We start from the raw sequence: 17,437 nt of genomic DNA, 5'->3' as shown, positions 1-17,437 counted from the left end.
GCGCAATAGCGCTGTCCCGCACGTTGCTGGAAGTTTGCCATAGGTGAATGCCCAGGCTTGGTGACCACCAAACGCCCACACACCCCCAAAGACCTCTGGAAATGTCGCTCTATTTGGGAACCACTGGCCACCTAACACCTCCAGCAGAAAAGCACACACATCTCTGAGAGAAGCCACACAGTAGGCCATTATCAATCACTACCTATAGCTCACCTGCTTGCTGACTTTTTTCTCCCACTATCCTCTGGGTTCCATAAGGGCAGTGCCATTATTTTGTTTCCTGCTTTACTCCAATGGCTGTCACTTGAAAATTGTAGAAGCTGAAGTGCCTCAGTTCACATAAATAGTAAGTAGTCCGATAAGATCCAAACATTCAAACTATCTGTGTTATTCCACAATCTATTTGGACAGGGAAGGGAAGTGAAGGCGGCCTTAGGCCAGAGCCTGCTTTTCTGGGCCTCCAAGGTCCAGCATGGAACTCCAAGGAGTCAAAATTTTCATTGTAAACCTGACCTTTCAGGTCCTTAGGAAGATGTATTTATCAAGGCAGGAAGACAGAGCTTTTAACAGTTTACTAACTTGATTTATAACTTTTTTTTTTTTTGAGACAGAGTCTCACTCTTGTCGCCAGGCTGGAGTGCAGTGGCGTGATCTTGGCTCACTGCAACCTCTGCCTCCCGGGTTCAAGCGATTCTCCCGCCTTAGCCTCCCGAGTAGCTGGGACTACAGGTGCACACCACCACATCCAGCTAATTTTTGTCTTTTTAGTAGAGATGAGGTTTCACCATGTTGGCCAGGATGGTCTCGATCTTCTGACCTCGTGATCCGCCCACCTCAGCCTCCCATAGTGCTGGGATTAACTTTGAATATTTGTTCACATGGTGTGTTGGCTTCCTTTGGTACTCTTACCTTCAGGCCCCTCAAATATTAGAGTTGGGTCTAGCTGCTGCCAACTAGCTGATACCAGCCAGCAGCTGCCTACACTTGAATCCCAGTGATACATCTTGCCTTCAGATTTGCCTAGACTTTTCTTGCTATGGCCAGACTGGTTCTTTCTAAAATGTCGATCTGATGATGGCGTTTCCCTACTTGGCAGCATTTACTGTGTGTTATATGCAGTCCCTCCATGATGTGGCCTCAAGTTACCTTTCTGCCTCAACTCTGGCCACTTGCCTTTGTGACTCCAAGTTAATGTTTTTGTTTAAACCCAAGGGAAAGCACCTTGTCCTTTGGACCTAAGAACTCTAACCAATTCATGCAACTTTGGTTTTTACTCTCTGAGATTACCTTTCTTCATCCTGTGTAGTAGCAGAACCCCAGTGGCGGGTGTTACCCTTTCATCACCGGTGATTGGTCCAGGACAGTGCATATTTCCCTGATCTGGCCAATTAGACTTGAGAACAAGTCCACCGTGGCGCTTCTGAGAAAGTTGCTTCACTAATAAAAGGAAACATAAAATTCAATATACTACATATGAAATATTCTTCGCAAAAAGGCTTAACATAAAGTTAATTAAGCTCTGCACAGCAAAAGAAACTATCATCAGAGTAAACAGGCAACCTACAGAATGGGAGAAAATTTTTGCAACCTACTCATCTGACAAAGGGCTAATATCCAGAATCTACAATGAACTCAAACAAATTTACAAGAAAAAAACAAACAACCCCATCAAAAAGTGGGCAGAGGACATGAACAGACACTTCTCAAAAGAAGACATTTATGCAGCCAAAAAACACATGAAGAAATGCTCATCATCACTGGCCATCAGAGAAATGCAAATCAAAACCACAGTGAGATACCATCTCACACCAGTTAGAATGGCCATCATTTAAAAATCAGGAAACAACAGGTGCTGGAGAGGATGTGGAGAAATAGGAAAACTTTTACACTGTTGGTGGGACTGTAAACTAGTTCAACCATTGTGGAAGTCAGTGTGGCGATTCCTCAGGGATCTCGAACTAGAAATACCATTTGACCCAGCCATCCCATTACTGGGTATATACCCAAAGGACTATAAATCATGCTGCTATAAAGACACATGCACACGTATGTTTATTGCGGCACTATTCACAATAGCAAAGAGTTGGAACCAACCCAAATGTCCAACAACGATAGACTGGATTAAGAAAATGTGGCACATATACACCATGGAATACTATGCAGCCATAAAAAATGATGAGTTCGTGTCCTTTGTAGGGACATGGATGAAACTGGAAAACATCATTCTCAGTAAACTATCGCAAGGACAAAAAACCAAACACCGCATGTTCTCACTCATAGGTGGGAATTGAACAATGAGAACTCATGGACACAGGAAGGGGAACATCACACTCCGGGGACTGTTGTGGGGTGGGGGGAGGGGGGAGGGACAGCATTAGGAGATACATCTAATGCTAAATGACGAGTTAATGGGTGCAGGAAATCAACGTGGCACATGGATACATATGTAACAAACCTGCACATTGTGCACATGTACCCTAAAACCCTGAAGTATAATAATTAAAAAAAAAAGTTAATTAAGCTTCTAAATCTAATTTTAAAGTTTATAAGAAAAAGACAAGAAACAAGATAAATTGACACCACGGGGAAACAAATCAGAAAAAATCGAAAGAAAAACCCAATGTCACTCCTGCGATTAGGTTATAAAAGGTCTGCACCTTCCATATTTCATCTTGGGTGCTCTCTCACTCTCTCTGTCTCTGTCTCTCATCACTTACTCTGTGGGAAGCTAGCTGCCATGACACGTGAGGGAGATTAGTCCTTTGTCTGTAATATAGATCATTATTATTTTCCTCAGTTTGGTTTTAGTTTTGTCTTTGCTTGTGGAATCTTTGCCATGCAGAAATTTTGCAATATATTTTTATCTAGTCAAATTTACAATATTTACTTTTATGGCTTCTGGATTTTGCAGTCTTTAAAAAGGCCTTCCCCATTTTAAATGTGTTAAAAGAATCCCTTGCTTTCTTCTAGTCCTTCTGGTTTCTCTTGTAGTACTTGTAGATTTCACTTTTTTACATTTCTTTCCTTTTTTTGGGGGGGGGGGGTAAAGATTAGGAAGGTATGGATCTAACTTTTTTCTTTATATCTAGTAGTTGTCTTACTATCATTTATTCAGTAGTCCACCTTTTCCTCCTTTGATTTGAGATGCTTCCTTTTTCACAGAATAAACTCATGCATATATTTTGTGTCTATAGTGTTCTATTTGTCTATTAATGTTCTAGTAGTAAGCTCTTTTAACTATTGAGTCTTTACAATATGTTTTCATAGATATCTAGTAGGGCTAGTCCTTCTTCATTACTCTTTTTCTCTTTCCCGGTCTTCCTGGCCATTCTTGTTTATTTTCCCATTCGACTTTTAGGATCAGCTTTTCGATTAAAATAATTCTGAAGGTATTTTTATTACGGCTATGTTAAATTTATACCTAATGTATGGAAAACTGGTGTTTTTATTATATTGAACCTTCATAAACATTTTTAATTACAGCATTATAGTTCATCTTATTGATAGATGTAACACATTAACTATGCCCTTATTCAATCCTTATATTTTCCACAATTAAATACTTTTTAGATGAATCACTATTAAAAAGGAAAAACAATTTTTCTATACTTATGCAACCCTTCTGACACTAAATGTATAGATCTTCCACACCAAGCATTTTCAGGACTACACAGTTAGGACAGAATCCACAGGTTCAGAGCTCAGTCTCACAAGGCTGCCCCCTACTTTGGACACCAGTAGCAATTAGTGAGTCCTCAGGTTACCCAAGCTTTTGTTTGACTTGGCTACAAATCAAGGATTTTCAGGACTTCCCTCCTCAGGTTTGATAATTTGCTATGATGGCTCCCAGATAGCAGGGAAACACATATATATTTACTGGTTTATTATAAAGGATATAGATGAAGGTAAAAGAACAAATATAACACATTTATAACAAAAGATGCTTCTCTCACCCCTATCAGTCAGGAAATTATAAGGCTTTTAGGAGTTCTGGGTTAGGAACCAGGGGTAGAGACCAAATACATATTTCTTACTGTTACAATTATGGTTAAATTTTTGCTCATATCTGTGATTATTACCTTATAATATATTCATAGAAATAGAATCACTAATCAAGACTGTGAGTCTTTGAGATATCTGGCATTGCCAAATTTCTTACCAAATAAATTATAGACTCCCACAAACTGTGGATAAAATACTAGATTTATTAAATTTTAAAAAATAGTCTTGCTACTCTAATAGGCAAAAAGTGATATCTCACTTTTCTTCTTTCTTTTCTTTCACTAGTTTAAACTTGTCACTAGATATATCACTTTTAATTTGTACTGATTTGACTATTAATGGACATTTTTTATTTACTACATATTTATACTCAGTTTTCACCATTTTGTTAACATCTTTACCCATTTTTTAAAGTTAAAAACTTAGTCATTTATTTCAAAGTATAAATTTTTTTCTTACCCATTTTTATTTTAATGGTCTTAATGTTTTTCCTTTTGATCGGTATGAGTTTCTATATATTAAGACTATAAGTCTCATCATATTTGTGTTAAATAATCAGTGCACTTATTTTTAATTGTTTATAACATGTTTTATTGTATGGATTTTTCTTTTAAAAGATGCACATAGTCAATGAGTAAATTAAATAATACAGAAGCATGTACAATAAAAAGTAAAAGTTCTCTCTTCCCTAGCCTCTCGTTCCTACTGGTAAGAAATATATGTGGTGATGTTTTCAAAATTTTCAGCTTTTTATGTTGTCAAATCGATATAACTTTTTCTTTGTTAATGTCTATCGTTTGTTTATGTTTACAAAGACCTTTCCCATACAGAATTAGGGGTATTGGGGAGCCAACGTGAATATGGAGAAACCAGTAGGTAGCTATTCCGGTTGTCCAGGCAAGAGATTCTTGAGGCTTGGACTGGGCTGGTGGCAGTGGAGATATAAAGAGGTGGATAGATCAGTATATAATTTAGAGGTTGGCTTGCTGATCGATTGATTGATTGGTTGATTGACTGATGGGGGAGGAAGGAAATAAAAGGGAGAAATAAATGATGGTTTCTAAATTTTTGACGTAAGCAACTGAGGAATGGGGAATCTTTTCCTGAGCTGAGGAATGTGAAGGCTTTAAGGTGTGAATGAGGATAGTTTGATGCATGATACTTTCCCGGATGCTCTTTGTTGATACATGACTCTCTTTAGTAGGACCCCTAAATACAGGTTGACACTTCCTCTACTCTCTGCTGCTGCCCTTGATCTTTATTCTTTGACCTGCTCTGTTCTTTTGAGTTTACAAAGTGTTCTTGAGTTTGTCTCGTGTTCTCTTTGATGACTCCTTCCTGGGTACTAATGTGGGCTGAGTTTTTCATTACCTAGTCTGTGGCATGCTTCAGAAGGAGTGTCTTGGGCGCTGGAGGGTCATAAACATTGTGGGGGTCAATGAGGGCCCTGGGGCAGGTTCCTGAAGGCTGGTGCTGCCTCTCAGCACCACCTTATCAAAGGAGAACCAGGTTAATCAGCGTGTGGCCTGAAATAGGCAGTTGGAGCTAATCAGTAAAAACATAGTCAGTGAGTTTGTTGTTGATGATGATGTTGTTACTGCGTAGAATAGTGCCCAGTGAAACTTCTAGTCTGTCTTGAACTCCACGAACAGGTTCAGAGGACACCATTATTTCAAAACATCAAAGCAAGATCAGAGTGCCTACTATAGGGAAAGAAATAAAAGTCATTCCCCACCCCTGCCCCATGTAATCAGTTCGATGCTGGCATATGACTGCTGTCTCTTAATGGTCCAGAGAACATGTTTCTGACTTCCTGCCAAAAGGACACATACTGAGTTTTTTTCTGAGAATGAGAGTGACTTGTGAGGAGCTGTTCTATGCACATACTGCCTCCTGATTCGTCTAGCAACCAGTAGCACGTGCCAAGAAGGGAAAAAGGCTCACAAGAGTTGGAAATGTAGTCTGTTGCCTTGGGATAGTGTTTCTGGACAAAACATTCTTCTAGGGAAATAAGAAATTTCATCCTAGCTGATCCACAATTCTGTTGCATAACTGGAGGTCACACCTGGTGCTAAGTTAAATGTTTGTCACTAAAGGGATTTCCATTTGGCAAACAAAATATTGTGGGATTATGCTGTTCCCTCTTTCTGGATTGTCCTTGTGTGCTGTATCTTCAAGGAGGCCATTTGGTGATAATCCCAAACTCCCAGCCTTTAACCAGCCACCTACAGCCTCTACAGACTCCCAAGAGAGCTACACAGAGGACAGTCCTGGCAAATGGGCAATGTTTATTACACTGTTTTTACAAACCCCACTGCTAAGCTTGTCTGGATCGCTTCGAAGGCAAAAAGACATGTAGAAAGACAAACCCAACAAAAATGGTGTGATGCAAGACCTAAATCAAAGTAAGCCGCAACCCAAGGCTTTCCTGAGATTTGGGGTTATAGGAGGAGAGCTCTAAATTTGTTCTTGTCACCACAAAAGTTCTAATGCCCTTTTCCCCTTTCATGAACTTCTACTCATCCTATGAACACCTAAACACCTCTTCCTTCCTGAATTTTCCTTGACCATAACCCCATCCAACAAAAAAAGAGTTGTTCCCTCAGTTTTGATCCTATAACAATTTGTGTTCGTGTTTGATCACTTTGCCAGGTCTTACTGTGGCGATCTGCTTATATGGCCCTCTTCCCAGACTGCCAAAGGTAGATGTTTTCTTACTCCTCTTTTTATCTCCAGTGCCTGGCCAAGTGCCTGGCATTGGGAGGTGTTTAGTGTACTGTTCTGAAGGCCAAGTTTTTTGGCACCGGAAATAAGACACCAGGTTATGCAGTGTGTGCACTGCCCAAACATGCCTGGCTAAGGGAGCAAGAGGGGCTGGTGTGGGCTGGTGTGGGATTGTCTCTGCTCAGAGGAAGGGCAGCCTTTCTCTTCACACAGAGAGGCATGTGCCTGCAGGGCTGCCTCAGCCCAGATGGGGACCTTCTCATTTATAACAAGGCACCATAGAGGCTTGCATTCTTAGCGACTGAAAGAGCAAATCAGACTCAGCAAGTTTAAGAAGGGCAGAATACGAAGGAAATACGAAGTTGAAAGGAATATTTCCCCTTGTGAAGGGTTTCCACTATTCATTTAATAGTCAAGCCTTACAGTTATCTGATTTTAAGGAACCTATTATCAGCTATGAAAAAGAGGAACTTGAATGCATCATGCTTTTTGGGTAGTTTACTTATCCTCAATTACCTTTGTTTTTTTGAGACTGAATTTCACTCGTCGCCCAGGCTGGAGTGCAATGGCACGATCTCAGCTCACTGCAACCTCCTCCTCCTGGGTTCAAGCAATTATCCTGCCTCAGCCTCCCAAGTAGCTGGGATTACAAGCACCCACCACCACACCCAGCTAATTTTTGTATTTTTAGTAGAGACAGGGTTTCACCATGTTGGCCAGACTGGTCTCAAACTCCTGACCTCACGTGATCCTCCTGCCTAAGCCTCCCAAAGTGCTGGGATTACAGGCATGAGCCTCCATGCCTGGCCCTCAATTACTATTTTTTAAAAAAATACAGAATTGTACAATTTTAGATTTGAAAGAAAGTCATCTATCAATTCAATCGTTTTTGAGCATTTAGTACTGGTTATACACTTAGTATGGAAGGAGCACTAGAAACTAACAAAATTACCCAATGTCAAATACCTATTAGGTGGCAGATTTTTCATTTGCTAAAAGGACACCTACACATTATTCTCTCAGAAACATGAAGAGGCAAAGTGGTCACTATGTTATGCAATTGCAGTTTTATTCGTTTCACTCTTTGGTTTCCACTATGATCTTATATTGCCAATTTTTCAATACCAAAGCTGTCATTTCTTTAGGTTTTTTTTCTCTATCTGTTCACACCTACCAAAAATGGACCATCAGCCATTCTAGGGCATACCTGCTAAATATTCCATAGATTTAATGCATACAAAATCACATGTAGGAAGAGGAAGATTGATGATGACCCCTACATAAGACACAGACAAGACTTGTCATAGTTGTCACATGGGTATAGTGGGTTGTCTCTGCACAAGTTGTTTCTAATTAGAATAAAGAACTAAAGTTTGAAAATACTATCGTTTGCTTTGTGTATATATTAGAGATGAGGCGGGGTGCAGTGGCTCACGCCTGTAATCCCAGCACTTTGGGAGGCCAAGGCAGGCAGATCACTTGAGGCCAGGAGTTTGAGCCAGCCTGGCCAACATGGCAAAACCCCGTCTCTACTAAAAATACAAAAATTAACTCGGCATGGTGGCGCACACCTGTAGTCCCAGCTACTTGGGAGGCTGAGGCAGGAGAACCACTTGAACCTGGGAGGTGGAAGTTGCAGTGAGCCAAGATCATGCCATTGCACTCCAGCCAGGGTCTAGAGCAAGATTCTGTCTCATAATAAATAAGTATATATATACATATATATATATATATGTATGTATATTAGAGATGACTCCAGGTTATCCTGATGATAATGTCATTTTCAACATGGGAGAGAAAAGGGTGGAGTTACAGCTATGTACCAGAAACCACAAATACCGTGTCTATGCCATAGCCCCTAAGTCAAGTACCCAGGGAATACAGCATATCTGTGAACATCACCCCATCACCCATTGTGTGTATTGTAGGAGCCTAAAGGCTTATGATGTCATTTCTTCTTTCTTCATCTTGTCCTGTTCCTTCTCTTTCTCATTTCTCTTTTGGCACCTGAATTGGGTTGCTGTCCACTAATGTACCAAGATCAGTTCAATCAGTTCAATACAATTTGTGTTTAATGGGCATCTTTATGCTTGTAATTTTTATCCCAATGTCTGGGTTGCACACCCCCTCTTCCCACCCCCACCTGTCTTCTCAGATGTTTTCTTGTCTGTCCCCACAAAACAGATTGAGAGCACCTTGAGGAAAGGGAACAAGACAAGCTTATTTTTATTTATCCCCTGGCTTTATAGTCTAGTGAGTAGTTGCTCAAACATTTTTCTGACATGAAAGTTAATGGATGAATGAATGAATGAATGAATAGGAGATAATGGGAGGTAAAAAGAAACCCTCACTGTATTGGTGATATTTTATTTATTTAAAAATTCTAAAGCAGGCCAGGTGTGGTAGCTCACACCTGTAATCACAGCACTTGGGGAGGCCAAGGCAGGAGGATTGCTTGAACCCAGGAGTTCAAGACCAGCCTGGGCAACATAGGGAGACCCCATCTCTACAAAAAAAAAAAATAGCCAAGCGTGGTGGTGCACACCTGTGGTCCCAGCTACTCAAAGGCTGAGTTGGGAGGATCTTTCAAGCCCTGGAGGTTGAGACAGCAATGAGCTATGATCACTGCACCCAGCCTGGGTGACAGAGCGACACCCTGTCTCAGAAAAAAAAATATTCTGAAGCAAACATATCAAATTATTAAAATTTTCTAAATCAGGATGGCAGACATATGAATATACATTATCTTATTCTCCATATTCTTCATGTTTGGAAACTTCTGTAATACTGAAAAACCAAAATGAGCAGTGGAGGTGATAGCAGTATGACAAAATGTCTTTCTTCAAAGGATGTCATCATTTAATTAGGGACTTGTTCCAAGTGCACATGATTGCAGAAGTCTGTTGGATTGTACATTTTTAGGAGTTGACTGGCTAGATGTTAAAACAAAAAAAAACCCACAGTAAATAACTCTGAAACTAGAAAAGCAGGAGTTGACACTACCTATCCAATTTGTAGGGTATCCTAGGAATCAGCAGACAAACACTTTTGTTATTTTCTCATACACACCCAGCCTCTATGAACTATGAAATATTATCAGGAAATACTGGATAGAACTAGACAACCAGCTACTGGCTAGCTAAGGGTTGGTAGAAAGTCTGTGGAAATTTATGGCAAAATACATTTGCCTCTTTAGGTCAGATCTACTCTTCCTCTTCATCCTACTTTCTACCTGGAGGGCTGACCTGTATGGACCACATGGATGGATGCTCATGACTTCTGGCTTCTAGTTGGGTTCATATAGAATCAAACAGAGGGAGGCAGAGAATAAGGAAAGGAAAGTCAGGTTGCTTAATCCCCTTGTTCCCTTCCTGTAAGGTTGTCTCCATGACTCTACATGACTCCACATGCCTCTGTATGACCCCTCACTTCAGTCTCCTCATCCCTTTGTGCCTACAGCTCATTAAGAAGCACCAGATGGGTGGGGTGTGTTGGCTCATGCCTGTAGTCCCAGCACTTTGGGAGGTCAAGGCAGGCAGATCAGCTGAGCTGAGGAGTTTGAGGCCAGCCTGGAAACATGGTGGAACCCCGTGTCCACAAAAAAAACAAATAAATAAATAAAAAATTAGCTGGGCATGGCGGTGTACACCTGTGGTCCTACCTACTCGGGAGGCTGAGGCAAGAGAATCACTTGAGCCCAGAAGGTTGAGGCCGCAGTGAGCCATGATTGTGCTGCTGCACTCCAGCCTGGGCAACAGAGCAAGATCCTGTCTCAAAAAAAAAAAAGGAGGAGGAGGAAGAAGAAGAGGAAGAGGAGGAGGAGGCACCAGATGCCTGCACACACAGACCTATGAAAATAGTCCCTTTGTATATAAAGCACCCCAAATTATTTTCTTCTGTCTCCTGTTGGGACTCTGATTGATCAAGGACTTGGACCATGACGTTCAAGTTTTGTTTTTTGTTTTTTTGTTTTTTTGAGATGGAGTCTCACTCTGTCGCCAGGCTGGAGTGCAATGGCGCAATCTCAGCTCACTGCAACCTCCACCTCCCGGGTTCAAGCGATTTTCCTGCCTCAGCCTCCCAAGTAGCTGGGACTACAGGCACACACCACCATGCCCAGCTAATTTTCGTATTTTTAGTAGAGACAGGGTTTCACCATGTTGCCAGGATGGTCTCGATCTCTTGACCTCGTGATCCGCCCACCTCAGCCTCCCAAAGTGCTGGGATTACAGGCATGAGCCACCGCGCTCGGCCAGATGTTCATATTTTAACTGCTCACCAGTAGTTAGAACCCAGGTCTCCATCCTTCACTTAGCAGATGCCAGAAGAGAACTTCCAAGCATTAACTTTAAATGTGAAATTCCTATCTACACTTGGTGTCTCTAGCTCTTTCTAACTCATTTCATCCTCTTTTTCATACCGTGCAGTTATAAAAACAGAAATGTTAAAAGATTGCAAAACAATTGAAGACATATTGTCAACATGAAATAATTATATAATCATCCTTTAATAAATTCTACCTTTTGAACACTTTTATCACTTTGTGATCTTCACATATTAATACATTAATATATGTAAGGCACAATCGGAGGGGAGAAGTTAAACATTCAGTCTACCAGGTAATGATGAAAACAGGATGTGTATGATTTAGTTCATTTGAAATATTATGGACATCAATAAACAATGGAAATGGTAAGCATCTGGGATAACAGTGGGCCTGGCCAGGAATGTCTGGTGATATCTTAAGCTCTTTAAAGCCTTTGCGTATGTCATTTCCTCTGCCTGGGATATTCTTCCTCTCTTTCTCACTCTTGATCTGGCTAATTTCTATTTATCTCTTAGCACTCTTCTTAAATGTCACAACCTCGGATAAGTCCCTGGTCCCAGTCTAAATCAGCTCCCTACTTCCTGCTAATTTCTCTGATAGAACACAGTTCTTTTCCTTTGTGGTACTTATCACTATATGAAAGTATGTATTGTATGTTCATTGCTAAATGTCCATCTCACTCTTGAGGAAGGGAACCAAGTTTATTTGGTTCTTCTGCTATATTTGCAATTTCCAACACAGTGCCTATCAATATTAATAGTTATCAAATAAGTGAATGCTCAAAGTTCTTAGAAGGAAGAACCATTGTATTTATGAATTATAACTCCATTTATACTATTGCTGTCAAAGGTGAATTATCTGCTTGTCCTAAGTTTAAAAGTGTACCTCAGTTAGGACTATTAGGTATTGTTCCCTGGGTAAATTAAAACAAATGTATTTATGTATCTACTGTGGATTAGAATTTAATGTCATATTTTGTTCCATGAAGCCAGAAGCCCAGCCAAGACCTTGTCATAAATAGTCTTTTCTTTAAAAAGTCCTTTCTTAAAGTTACAAATGACTAACTTTGTAATTAGATACAGTAGGGGATGCCTGCTGTTTGGGCTGCCCAGCTTCCTTTCCTCCTTATTTAGGTTATAGAACCAAGAACCACTCTGTATGGCCTCTCAGGTTGTACACTGTGCAACTCCAGGAGGTCCCAAACAGATGGACTACAAGATGGATTAGAGTCTGGAGCTGTGCAACACCACCCTGACAGAACTCTTTCCTTTGGTAAATGCTCATCCACCCAGACAGTCTAACCTGTGGGTCTGCTCTCTTTCCACTGCAGTAGACATGATCCAGGTCAGACAGTTAGAGTACTATCTCTAGAAATTATCATTGATTACTGCAGGCGTTGACACATGACCTGAGGAAGCCAAATAGCACTTTGAGGGGGGATTATATAGATGGTGGAGAAGAGAGAACATTGCCTGATATTTCCAACACTGAGAAGCATGAAACTCTAGAGCTGGTAGGGGTTCTTTTGCTGCAAAACTGTAAGAGCCTGCCTGCAAATGAAGTCAACAGAGAAAAAGCAGAGCTGAAAGAAGAATAAAAGGAGACAGATTTTTGACAATATGGGTTGATCCCCAAATTCTAGCTATGCCTAAAGTATTCATAGACTTGTTGTTGGTTATGTGAGCTAGTAAATTATTTCCCTTGCTTAGGAGAGTTTGAGTTGGATCTTTGTCACTTGCAACCCAAGAGTCCTGGCTAACACAGATGCATAAACAAAACCATAGACCAGGAACTTGGAACTTAGTTTCTGCTTAACCAAAAACTGAATTCTCTACTTGTGACAATGGGGATGTCACTTCTCTGCTCACAACCTTCCAATACCTTCTCATCTTACCCAGAGAAAAGGCCAGCTGTCCACACATGGCCACAGGTCCCAACATGGTCTAGCCTGTCTCCTCCCTTTCCCCCCAACTTTGTTCATTATACATCAGGTACCCCGACTTGGTGTTCCTTACACATGCCAAGCATTCTCCCACCAGAGGACCTTCGCATGTGCTGTTTCCTCTACTATTATATGTGACTCACAGTGAACTGTTTGACAAATTCAGTTATCTGTTCACATGTCAACTTTCCTCACACCCCCCCCCATCTAAAATCTTCCTTTCCCTCTCTGTATTAGTCTCCTAGGGCTACCATAATGAAGCACCACAAATTGGGGTGTCTTGAACAACAGAAAATTGTTGTCTCACAGTTCTGGTGGTGAGAAGTCTGAGATCAGGGTGTCAGCTGAGTTGTTTTGTTCAGCAGGCTACAAGGAAGAATCTGTGCTGTGCCTCTCTGCTAGCTTCTGGTGGTTTGCTGACAGTCTTCAGTGTTCCTTGGCTCGTAGAAGCTTTGCCCTGATCTCTGCCTTTTTCTTTATGTGGCATTCTCCCTGTGTGCATGTCTGTGGCCAGATTTCCCCATTGTATAAGGACACTAGTCATCTGAGATTAGGGTCTACCCTAGTGATCTCATTTTGACCTGATCATCTTCAAAGAACCTCTTTCCAAATAATATCACATTTCCAGTACTGGGGGTTAGGATTTGGGGGAGGGGGAACACAATTCACCTTGTAACCCTCCACTTATGCTGCCCTATTTTTTCTTTGCAGTATATATCACCATCTGACATATTATATACTTATATTTTTACTGGCTTAATGTCAATCTCCCCCCCGACTAGGATGTAAGTTCCATGAACATATGGATGTCATGTTATACCCACAGCACTTAAAACAGTGCCTAGTATGTGGAGGTATGCAATCAATATCTGTTAAGTGAGTGAATACTAAACAGGGAAATAGGCTCTCTGATTTTAAGATACTAAAATTTGAAACTTCTTTTTGCATAATCAACTATTTGAAGAAAGCAAGATTTCTCAGATGTAATTTATGTATATATTTAGAGTTTAAAGGCTCAGTGGAGATCAATGCAAAATCTCTATCAGTCTGGGTGCAGTAGCTCACACCTGCAATCCCAGAATTTTGGGAGGCCATGGTGGGAGGATCCCTTGAGGCTAGGAGTTTAAGACTAGTCTGGACAGCATAGCAAGACCCCTGTCTCTACAAAAAATAATTTAAAAACATTAGCCAGGTGTGGTGGTGTACACCTGTACTTCCTAGCTACTCAAGAGGCTGAAATGGGGGGGACCGTTTGAGCCCAGGAGTTTGAGGCTGCAGTGAGCTATGATTGTGCCACTGCACTATAGTTTGGTTTGGAGAGCAAGACCCTGTCTCTAGAAAAAAAAAAAAGGAGAAGAAGAAAAAGAAACCATATCTTTATCACAAACTTACAAGTACCATTCCTTTGAAAGTAGAAGAGTAGAAAGAAACATTCTGAGGAAGAGTGGAATTTGGGAGTGGTAGGTTGATAAGGGACCGGATAGAAGTTGAATGAGGTTAAAAGAGGTCAAACTCTGGTAAAACTAAAAGTACTGATCTTTTCCCTTACTTAATAATGAAAGTATGCCAGTAACCGTCTATGGAGTTATGTTATTTTTATTACCCATTAAAGGGCTTTTTGTTGTTTTTTTGAGACAGACTCTTACTCTGTCGCCCAGGCTGGAATGCAGTGGCGCGATCATAACTTATTGCAGCCTCTACCTCTCATGCTGAAGCGATCTTCCCACCTCCCAAGTAGCTGGGACCACAGGCATGTGCCACCATACCTGGCTAATTTTTTATTTATTTATTTATTTATTTATTTATTTATTTATTGTAGAGACAGAGGCTTGCTGTTGCCCAGGCTGGTCTCAAACTTCTGTCCTCAAGAGATCCACCTGCCTAGGCCTCCCAAAGTGCTGGGATTACCAGCATGAACCACTGTAACCAGCCTAAAGTTACATTTAATGAGAAAACAAATTTAGCCTTCAAATATTAGAAATGCCCCATCTGACATTTATTGACATGTATTAGCTGTGTGTAGCTTTATCAGGTTATCTGTCTTTCCTCTGATGCTTTCACTGGAATATGAGCCGAGGGGCAAGGGACTGTGTCTTTACTAGCCTATAGATAGTCAAAAGACAAATGGTAAATTAAATGAGCATAAACACGCAGAAAAGAGTTAAGAGCCCTTACTTACATAAGAGTTTTACAAAGCAGTAAGAAGACAAATAGCCCACTCATTCCTGTCTGTGTGCATTTGAGCAAATTACATCACCTCTCGGTGTCTCCTTTTCTCATCTGTAGAATAAGAATAATAATCATACCTACCTAATGAGATTGCTGTCAGAATTAAATAAGCTATATTTCAACAATTCTAATATAAAAAACCCCTTATTTTTGCATATATTAAAACAGGACAAATATTAAAGAAATCAAAAATAAGCATTTGTCAGAGTTAAATTGGCAGCATTTTACCCTAGCAGTTCATAAAATTGTAGCATGTTTATACTCTAGTGGTAGATTAGAAGAATTATTGTAATGCATATGACGTGCTTAGAATAGGGTCTGGCACAAATTTTTCTCAATAGCTGATATAACATTTCTCTATAAGTAAGCAATACTTCTTATATCTAAGTTAAGAGTGATAGGTTAATAATAAGCTAATAATAATTAAAAGCTTGCTGGTCAAAAAAAAAAGAAGACAAATGATCCAGTGGATCAAAGGAAGTACAGATGCTATATAAGCATATAAACAGTGCTCAATATTGCCAGTAGACAGGGAAATGCAAATTAAAATAAAAGCAAAATTGAATTTTTACCTCCGCAGTTGAGAAGATTGATGACTTTCAGGCCAGTGATGTGCAGTTAATCAGAAACTCATACTTTTGAGGATGAGTCAGTATGTGGAACTATATGTTGAAATTCAAAATACACTTACCCTTTGACCTGAAAATTCCACATTTAGGAACCTATCCTATGGAAAAGACAGTCTTCATAATGATGCACATCCATAAGGCTCCAGAATTTCAGTACAGGAAAGAGATAGGCATGCCCATTTGGTTTTAGACAAATACTCAGAAGTATAAGATACTTATTATAATTTTGAGTTTATAGAGTAAAATTTCTTCTTTGTACAGAATTAATTATTAATTAAACATCTCAGTCAACACTTATCAAATGTCAACTAGAGGCAAGGGGTGGTGTCTGAATCCCTAAAATTCTGTTTTAGCAGTTAAGGCATGAATATTGAATAAAGTAACTCTTTAGCTTCTATACCACTCCCACCCTAAACCCAAATCTGATCTATGTAAAACTTTAAGCCCCAAAAGTGAGCTTAGAAGGTGAGAGGTCAAAAGAGTATACACCAGGAGGGCACCACCTGCATCCAGGGCAGTAACATTCTCATCTTCAACTCCCAAATATCACTCTCCGTTCTTACCATGCCCAGTTATTTCCCTCTGGAATAAGAAGGGGAAAGTGCCACTTAAAGCAAGAATTTCCCATAACCATTTTTTCAGATTAAGGGAGTGACATGTTCATATCCAGGGAAAATACTCTTTGAAGATGACTCTGTCCACTGGGAAAGAAGAATTATTTCGATTGTGCTGAATTGCTCTGCGTAACGAAGTGAGAGGAACCTAGACTTGTCTCTTTGGGAAAGGGACAAGATGAGGGGCAGGGAAATGGGTAAGATTTGAAGTTTTTTGAGAATGAAAGGTGGCGTCTCCTCCAGAAATGTAGTAAAAGTGTGGCTAGCACGTGTCACTGAAGGCCCTGGTGCTTCTCTGATGCTCCCACGACACATGGAGCCCAGCTGGAAGAAGTGTGGCTGGTGACAGCCTCCAGTTTACAGGTCCCTAAGGACTAGCATCAGCTTTGCAGCCAAGATCCCACTCTTTCCAGGGCGGCCCGCAGCAGCAATGGAGGCAGGCAGTAGACAAGGGCATAGACATTTCCGCAGCACAGAAGACTCCTTTAATGTACTATCTGTGTGCTCAGGGCTCCCCTGGCTTTGCCAGAGTCTTCGTCAAGTCTGATTGGGTCCGCTGGCTCCTCCTGCCCAAGCCTGCTTCCTTCCTCTTTGTCTTGATGGCCTTTACTTCCCACAAAACCTTTCCCACACCTACCCTTTCTCAGCATCTGCTTCCCAGAGAGCCCAACCAGCACCACTAGAGACCTCTCATTTGAAACTGCTGAAGTTTAACACTAGTGGGATTTTTTTTAAAAGAGTCTGAAAGGAACTATTTCTCATATTCAAGTGTGGGAATTAAAACTGAATAGCTGCCAGTAGTTCTCTGTGGCATAGTCACTACTTAGCTGATGACTGACTTTGTCTTAGTGAACAATCACAGATTCTCTCAGGAACATAATCCTTTCTTTTTTGCTCTTAAAGAGAAAGAAAGGGAAAAAATCCACAAATATTGCTACAGCACTTTCTAACTTTTATGAACAATAGATTC

General features: G+C 40.6%; 1 protein-coding gene across 1 annotated transcript in view; it reads right to left on the bottom strand.

Annotated features, from left to right (window-relative positions):
• NDUFAF6 (NADH:ubiquinone oxidoreductase complex assembly factor 6) overlaps nt 1–17,437 on the bottom strand; it is a 212,614-nt gene that overhangs the window by 79,882 nt on the left and 115,295 nt on the right. The gene's annotated exons all lie outside the window — the stretch shown is intronic.

Source organism: Hylobates moloch, unplaced genomic scaffold (assembly GCF_009828535.3).
Source record: "Hylobates moloch isolate HMO894 unplaced genomic scaffold, HMol_V3 SCAFFOLD_9, whole genome shotgun sequence".
NCBI lineage: Eukaryota > Metazoa > Chordata > Mammalia > Primates > Hylobatidae > Hylobates > Hylobates moloch.
This window is presented reverse-complemented; position numbering and strand designations above follow the sequence as displayed.